Below are 9,968 nucleotides of genomic sequence, written 5' to 3'. Positions count from 1 at the left end.
TCAAAAGAAACGTTCAAAATGCATTCAAATAATAAAGAGAGGATATCATGGAATGAACATTACAATTATAAAAAAATTGTTTACCTATCCACTAGTGTCTTGTCTAGCATTCCTAAAACATTTCCTTGCCCAAATTAGCCATGAGGTGAAATAATCACAACATTAAAAACCATAAGAATCTCTAATAGAAACACTTCCAAAGTCAATGACTTGGGTTCCTAAAGGATCTCGAACAAAAATGAATAATATCCAAAGCATGCTCTACATTGTCGCCCCATCCTTTTTCCAATCCCATTTCCTGTAACCTGCCCACACCAGAGTCAAGTAACAATCAAACGAAAGCTACATGGATGGTCCATGTAGGAGTTGTATAAGTGGCAAAGTTCAAAAGGACTGGTAGGTGACCTCGCCAACAAAAGGAAAAAACTACTCAATGAGAAGACCAGGACTGTGAACAAACATACCATATAGTTAAGAAGTTGAGTAACTAGGCACAAAGTAGTTATAGCAGAAAGAATGAAATCTACCATGAGTCATTTCAGCAGTTACATAGAACTAGATGCAACGAGAGAGACAAAGATAAAAGAAAGTGCATTATGCAGACTATTACCCATCGAAGTGGGTGATTCTATAGGAGAAAAAACTCCTGTCATTCTTCACATCCAACCAACCAACCATGCAACGCCTGACAACCACCACTAGCTGAAAACATGCCATTGTATCTTTGCCACCTGCATTAGTCATATACATTCTCACCCATCCACCAAGAGCACATGAAGATAGGAGTGTAACTATATAATTATTATTATTTTCAAATAAGTTAAACCCCATTGTTCAATCACCTTGTAGGACTCATTAGCAAGATGTTATTCAGGAATACAAATTTGTATCGACACAATGTTATGACAAAACTAGTGAAGGAACAAATAATTCCTATTATAAATTCTAGTCTAATGCTAAGATAAAACTATACCAAATATACATAGTATTCCCTAAGATAATAAGACCATAATAAATTTGAATACATACTCATTTTGTCATACTAGATGAAGTGAGAGATAATGAGATCAACCAAACCCTTCTAAAATTGTGAGAGAAAATTGTTTTGGTGGAGCCATTGTAGCACAATAGTCTAAGAGAAACAAATCAAGCTCATAGCTATCATCACACCTACAATAAATTCCAAATAGAATTTGTAAATTTGGTAAACTTTGCTCATAATAGCTCTTTGCAACCTTAAATGACAAAATTTACGATGTGAAGAATATATCTCCGTAAATGAAAAAGAAAGCCCTTTGACTCACCAACAAATGTAATGGTAGTATTAAAAAAGAATGAGTGACCATTTTGTTGCCACGTACCTGAATGCACCTTTGCACAAAACACCTGCAGTTGCAATGGGTGCTCCATTACAAATGCAGAAAATCCACAAGGGTGGCATTCCCTCAATAGTTTCCTGAAAAAAATCCTGACATCTTCCAGAGAAAGCTGCTACCAAATTCTTGTCTTTTAGCTCTAATCGATCAAGTTCAGTTGTGTACAGCTCCATGGATTTATGTAAAGATAAAGAAAGCATTCGATGCAAAGGAATGTGGAATGATATATCTTGTTGACTAACATCATAATTGATCATGAGCCATTCATCTAATCTAAGTACACCTGAACTTTGTACTTCTACATCTAACTAGGTCCATGGCTCTCCTAGATCTTCATTATCAGCCATACAACTTTCTATCTCACTAACAACATGAGAATTATCTCTTGCCATTAGTAATGTTCTTCTTGTTCTATCCTCATCAGACTTAGGCTCAGAATATGAAACATGTGACCCAAAAGTTCTCTAAACATTGGGCCTCCTCTTCCAACATTTGTGTCTATATCCGTTCTTGGAGCAGGCTCAACTAAAGTCAGTGAATGTATAGTTTTGTTTAAACCTCCACCTCTACCCTTCCAATGTACTACTTTTGTATCAAACAACTATCAGAAGAATCTGAAGATGTAGGCTTTGGTTTTTTCTTGTTTTTTTTATATGTACTCCAAGTGAGTTATCCAAAACTTTTATGAAATAAAAAATAAGCTAGCTTAAGGCATATGCAACTGGAAATCCACCACTTATCTAAGAAACATTCATAGATTCAAGGAAAGATTATTTTATTTTAGTATCCAATGCACTGCTTCTTCTAGTCATTCTAATCACTGAACCTTCCTAAGCTGATCGACCAATTATAGCATGCCTATCTACATTTCTATCATCATCAAAATCATCTTGTTCTAATACCAACATCTTATTTTTTACCCATTCTACATTATCTAGTGAACCTACCCCAATGACATAAAGTGAATATATGCGAGCCATTTGAAATTCTGAGATAAATGAAGGAAGTCAATGTTCAATTTCCTCCTCCCATGAATACCTATTACTCTCCTCTACAGATTCATACCTTTCATAAAAGCCAAGAATTTGATCCATGTTTTTGAATGATCAGGCCTTTCATAAGCCACATATTTGGCCTCTTATATGTGGCTCATTACAAACCATATGTCTTCTATCAATCGAACACAAACTTGATTTGAAATCGGCCCTTTACTTACCTGTGAAAACAAGTATTAAGTTGTTTATACCAAGTTCCAAATAAATCAGACAGTATCAATTTCTTGAACAATTAATTAGCATCATAATAACACCCCCAGATGACATCAATAATGAAACATTTGGCACCGGAACAACACCCCAATGTCACATCAATAGTGAAATGTGTTTGTTAATAATAAGTTTACATTGTGAACTCTTGCAAAAATAGGGAAAAACATGCCTTAAGAACCCAACTCAAAATTTCCCTAATCTATGGTTGATTTTGGTCAAAAATCTTAAAAGCTTTATGTAGGAAATTTGGTTAGATGATTGAATCAAAGCCAGCAATACAATCAAGACATGGAAAAAAATATACCTAAAAAGAACTTGTGATAAGATGTAGAGGCTCTCACTCCACAGGCGAAAACAAGATGTATTTTCATATTTCCAACTGACCTTTTAGATAAATAGTCTGGAAGGTGCATTCACATCCATGGATAGACAAACACAAAAGAAAAACAAAGTTTTAAATGAATTTTCCATACCCATAATAATTTTATTTGAAAATCCACTATGTGGTTGAGATAAAAAATTTAGTTTGCCTTAGAGTGGTGACCTGCATGTATAATTCTTGTCCCATGACATGATGCCTAACAATATGTAAGGATGATCTTGTGAGGAGCTACTCTAAGAGAACTAGATGAAAACAATGTATAAGAATGATTTGAAAGGAGTGCCCCGTCCATAACAAAGAATGTAGATGATTATGCAAAACAACAATAGCAAGGTACCAACATCATACACTGCAAGTGGACCTATGTTAGTTGTATTTTTGGTGGGACAAGGAAGTTAGCACCGTAGAAAAGAGCCCCTCTAAAATATAGAAGACAAAAATCTTTGGATCAACTTCAAAGAAGGGTTAGAAGACAAGGATCTTTGGATCAACTTCAAAGAAGGAAAACAACAAATAGAAGCATATGAACCAAATGAAACTCCTACTCCACATCTACTTTGTACAAATAGTCTACACAATAATATATCTCCACAAAAGGAATAGAACAGGCTACTAAATGTGATTAAGAACTTATAAAGCAGTGCCAAGTGGACATCCAAAGGATGTGGAGAATTGTGCAATAGCAATATCAAGGAAGTGGCATGATATTGTCCATAGATGTCTTTATGTTAATGTTTGAAGGATGTGGAGAATTGTGCAATAGCAATATTAAGGAAGTGGCATGATATTGTCCATAGATGCCTTTATGTTAATGTTTGAAATTGAGGGCCAAATTTTTCAAATGGAAAATTCAAAATAATTGTAAGAATTTAAAAAAACTAATCCTAACATGGAAACTAAAAAGTACATCCCATGTTCTCAACTACATCATTTTCTCATTAACACTATTTCAAACGAGTCTGTGCATCACATGGCTCTTACATTATTACATTTAAAAACGTTGGCAAGGTAATGTTCTCATAGAATTTTATGCCAAGGATGTATCATTAACATACTCATAACCAAATAATAAGGCCTCTTTCCAAGACACGTTCCCCCAAAAGTTAAAACAATGCTCCACTACTGGAGTAAGCTCAATATCCCCTTCATTTCCTTGAACTACACTTGAAAAAGTTAACTAGTTAACTACTCAAGGCACAAGAAAGGCTAAACTAAGGAGCAAGTGAAAATAACATTAGATATGCAAAGATCACATCACCATGAGATGGTCATCTTCTCCAGTGCAAGAGATGAAAATTTGTTTCAAATTACCAAGTAACATGTCCAAAAGATTTACTTTCGTTACAAGCCTTTGTATTAGAATTGGCAAAGTGAAAATCTACATAGAAAAATTGCTTAACATGGGATAATCCCTATACTAATTAGTACTCTCTAGTATGGCCTCAGACATAAGAAGTGTATATAGTCTAATAAAAGCCTTTGCAAATTCATACTTCAAATTTGACACTCTCCATAACTTGAAAAGAAACTTGCAAAGCTTCACCGCTACTTTCTTATGCAAAATTTGTTCAGTCCTTAGTAGAATATCCAACAAGATATACTGACGAGAATAGATCAATGTTGCAATAAAATTTAGTAGAAGCACTCACAAAACATAAGAAGAATTTCCACAATTACAGAAGTTTTCATGTTGGCAACCTTTTCCTCTGCTTTTTGTGCATCCCACTTCTTCGACTTACCTTCAATAACTCTTTCTGCAGCAAGTAACTACTCTTTCAATTCAACTATAAGAGCCCCTGATCTAGGCTATGCAATCTTTGCATATTTTGGTGGTAGGGGTTGCACGTGGCCTGGACCTTTATGCATGGAGAAAAGCCCTTCTGATTTCCATGTTGTTTCATCTCCACAATCACAACACCCACCACCAAACCAAACCATTCTAAAATTTTGAGAACAAATCGTTTTGGTGGAGCCATTGCAGCACAACATTGTAAGAGAAACAAATCAAGCTCGTAGTTTTCATCACACCTGCAAATAAATGCCAAATAGAATTTGTAAATTTGTTAAACATGGCTCATAATAGCTCTTTGCAACCTTAAATGTCAAAATTTACCATGTGAAGAATATATCTCCATAAATGAAAAAGAAAACCCTTTGACTCACCAACAAATGTAATGGTAGTATTAAAAAAGAATGAGTGACCATTTTGTTGCCACGTACCTGAATGAACCTATGCAAAAAACACCTGCAGTTGCAATGGGTGCTCCATTAAAAATGCAGAAAATCCACAGGGGTGGCATTCCCTCAATAGTTTCCTGAAAAAATCCTAACATCTTCCAGAGCAAGATGCTAACAAATTCTTATCTTTTAGCTCTGATCGATCAAGTTCAATTGTGTACAGATCCATGGATTTATGTAAAGATAAAGAAAGGATTCGATGCAAAGGAATTTGGAATGATATATGTTATTGGCTAACATCATAATTGATCATGGGTTGTTCATCTAATATAAGTACACCTAAACTTTGTACTTCTACATCTAACCAGGTCCATGGCTCTCCTAGATTTTCATTACTAGTCATACAACTTTCTATCTCACTAATAGCATGAGAATTATCTCTTTCCATTAGTAGTGCTCTTCTTGTTCTATCCTTCAGACTCAGGCTCAAAATATGACACAATTCGACACATGTAACACAAAAGTTCTCTAAACATTAGGCCTCCTCTCCCACATTTGTTTCTATATCAATTCTTGGAGCAAGATCAACTAAAGTCAATGAATGTATAATTTTGTTTAAACCTCCTCCACCTTTGCCCTTCCAATGCATTGGATTTCTTATTAAAGAACTATCATAAGACTATGAAGATGTAGGCTTTGGTTTTTTTTTTTTTTTTGTTATATGTACTCCAAGTGAGTTATCAAAAATTTTATGCAATCAAAAATAATCTAGCTTAAGGCATATGCAACTGGAAATCCACCACTTATCTGGGAAAAATTCATAGATTCAAGGAAATCTTCTTTTATTTTAGTATCCAATGCATTGCTTCTTCCAGTCATTCTAATCATTGAACCTTCCTAAGCTGACTGACCAAATATAGCATGCCTATCTACATTTCTATCATCATCAAAATCATTTTGTTCTGATACTAACATCTTATACTTTACCCATTCTACATTATCTAGGGAACCTGCCCTATTGACATAAAGTGAATACATGCGAGCCATTTGAAATTCTGAGATAAATGAAGGAAGCCAATGCTCAATTTCCTCCTCCCGTGAATACTTGTTACTCTCCTCTACAGATTCATCCCTTGCATAAAAGCCAAGAATTTGATCCATGTTTTTGAATGATTAGGCCTTTCGTAACCCACATATTTGACCTCTTATATGTGGCTCATTACAAACCATATGTCTTCTATCAATTGAACACATACTTGATTTGAAATTGGCCCTTTACTTACATGTGAAAACAAGTATTAAGTTGTTTATACCAAGTTCCAAATAAATCGGGTAGTATCGACTTCTTGAAATTCTACAATTAATTAGCATCAGAATAACACCCCCAACTAACATCAATAATGAAACATTTGGCACTAGAGCAACACCCCAAGGTCACATCAATAGTGAAACATGATTATTAACAATTAGTTTACATTGTGAACTCTTGCAAAAACATGGAAAAACATGCCTTAAGAACTCGACCCAAATTTTCCCAAATCTATAGTTTATCTTGGTTGAAAAGCTTAAAAGCTTTCTACAGGAAATTTGGTTAGATGATTGAATCACAGTCAGCAATGCAATCAAGACGTGGAAAAAAATATACCTAAAAGGAAAGAACTCATGATAAGATGCAGCGGCTCTCACTCCATGGGTGAAAACAAGTTGTAGTTTCATATTTTCAACTGACCTTTTGGATAAATAGCCTGGAAAGTGCATTCACATCCATGGACATATAAACACAAAAGAAAACAAACTTTTAAATTATTTTTCCATACCCATAATAGTTTTATTTGAAAAGCCACTATGTGGTTGACATAAAAAAATTAGTTTGCCTTAGAGTGGTGACCTGAAAGTATAAGTTTTGTCCCATGACATGATGCCTGAAAATATGTAAGGATGATCTTGTGAGGAGCTACACAACCTCACCTTTACTGTCTTTCACTGAATCCAAATTCATATGTGCCACTTGGATCCAACGACGATTCACTTGCTAGGTATTACCCTAACATTTGAAGGTTGAATCACACTATTCCAACTTGGTTCCCTATTCTAATAGAAATTTTCCCTTCTTTAACAAATATAAAAGAATTGAAATCTCCCAAAAATTGTGGCACATATTTTTTTAATGCACGAACATAGAAAGGTGGGAAATAAATAGTCTTCTATGCCACTTTGCCTTCACATTTTCCTTTTCAATTCAAAACCTAATATTTTCCTACCCCTATTTGCATGAAATATATTCTCCATTATACAAAATCTCTGACTAAAAACACCATATACTCTACAAATTACTCCTAAAATTAGCTCCAGAAAGAGACTTAGCACATAATTGATGAATGCAACAACCTAGTAAAGCAGGTAATAGATAGTCTTCTACACTACTTGTCTCCACATTTTCCCTTTGAATTCAACTCCAACAAACAAATATATATATATATATATATATATATAGATTGAATATATTGATATAAGATTGAATTATTGAGCAATGTGCTACAAGACATATGGACATCTCTATTAGATAGCAGGTAAAATCATAAAAGTTAGAGATTTTCTGTAACTGTTGAGATATGCACATGTATCTAAGCACAACTGCAATTATTGTCAACATATTCCAATGAAGCAGAAGCTCTTAAAGTCCATCAAGGACTTGATGTACTAAAAGACATGTGTTTGAAAGGTGACAGTGATCAACAACTCAATGGTGGTTATCTAATCCCTCCTTCAAACTCCTCTACTTACAAACCTAAAGCTTGCCAAAATATGTTAAAGTCTAAATGTTGAAGAAAACTAAAAGGCTGATGTACTAAAAGACAAAGGTGTTTGAAAGGTGACAGCGATCAACAACTCAATGGCGGTTATCTAAACCCTCCTTCAAACTCCCCCTAATTACAAACCTAAAGCTTGCCAAAATATGTTAAAGTCTAAATGCTGAAGCAAACTAAAAGGCTAAATAAATAGTCTTCTATGCCACTCTGTCTTCACATTTTCCTTTTCAATTCAAATCCTAATATTTTCCTGCCCCTCTTTGCATGAAATATATTCTCCATTATACAATATATATGATAAACAACACCATATACTCTACAAATTACTCCTAAAATTAGCCCCAGAAAGAGACTTAGCACATAATTGATGAATGCAACAACCTAGCAAAGCAGGAAATAGATAATCTTCTACACTACTTGTCTCCACATTTTCCCTTTGAATTCAACTCCAACAAAAAATATATATATATATCAAAAACATTGAATTATTGAGCAATGTGCTACAGGACATATGGATATCTCTATTAGATAGTAGGTAAAATCATAAATGTTAGAGATTTTTTGTAACTATTGAGATATGGACATGTATCTAAGCACAACTGCAATTATTGTCAGCAAATTCCAATGATACAGAAGCTCTTAAAGTCCATCAAGGACTTGATGTACTAAAAGACAGGTGTTTGAAAGGTGACATTGTTCAACAATAAATGGTGGTTATCTAATCCCTCCTTCAAACTCCCCTACTTACAAACCTAAATTTTGCAAAAAATATGTTAAAGTCTAAGAAGATTAATTTATCTCTTCATATAGTTTTCTCATGAGGAGAGAATTGCAGCGTGCGCGTTTAGGTGGCCTAATAGAGGGTTAGGGTAAAACCCTCGTTTTACTGCAGAATTCGACCAACTTACCTCAGATGCCCAGACAACTGACATGTTCCGTCCCCTTCGCAGCTATCTCCATCCGTCGACAGTTACCTGTTTCCAGTATGGGTGAGAATATGGAGGGTATGGATATAGAGCAGCTGGACTATTCCACGACCCATTTCCCAACCAGGTTATTTTCAGAAACCCTAACCCTAATCGCCTGGTTACTGTTTCTTCTCATCCCTCTGTTTCAGGGCTGTCTGTTTCTGTTCTGGTGGTTAAATACCCTGGGCATTGTGCCTCTTCTCTCATTTTCGGCTCTTTGTCCATTGACTCTCCCACGCTCGACTGCCCTCCACTATCCCCTGGCACCTTAAACCTCCTTACAGCTCTTTCGCCGCCATCTCCCACATTTGAGCCGAATCCCCCGGTCAGCCACCTCCATCCGTCGACCTCGACTCAGCATCCGGCTCAGCCTGAGGAAACCCCAACCTCTTAGGGACAAAATCCACCCATCTCGACAAATTCCCCATCAGGGTGTTTTGGATCGCCTGCTATTAAGGTTAAATCAGTGGCTCACCTGTCACAAGAAGGAGCAGACTCTCTGGATCCACTCTTGGATCATCCATCTGCACCTCACACAGGGAAGAGGAAATCAAAGTGCGTGAAGGCCACTACAAAGGACATTACCATCTGTTTTGGGGAGGGGATTGCTATGGAGGAAGCTGCAAAAATGGCTAGCACTGTTTTGGTAGGTCATGTTCGAGGCAGGGCTTACTCAACGGATAGACTAATCCTCTGGGTGCAAGAAATTTGGGGAAGCATGCTTAAAGAATTGCCTGAGGTGCAGGTACTTCCCAGAGGATGGTTCGCTCTTCACTTTGCAAAGGAAAATTATACTGACTTGGTCCTTGCTAAGTATTGGCACATAGAAATGGCCCCGGTCCTCCTCAAGAGATGGAGCCCCCTTTTCGACCCAGAGCGGGAACAGATTGGAGCAGGACCCCTCTGGGTGCGACTACCAGGACTTCCATTACAGTACTGGTCAGAAGAAGTCTTCGTTCGAATTGGAAATGCTCTCGACACATATC

Source organism: Pinus tabuliformis, chromosome 4_1 (genome assembly GCF_031772625.1).
Source record: "Pinus tabuliformis cultivar Carrire ecotype Pingquan chromosome 4_1, CPIR1, whole genome shotgun sequence".
Lineage (NCBI taxonomy): Eukaryota > Viridiplantae > Streptophyta > Pinopsida > Pinales > Pinaceae > Pinus > Pinus tabuliformis.
Note: the sequence above shows the minus strand (reverse complement) of the source record.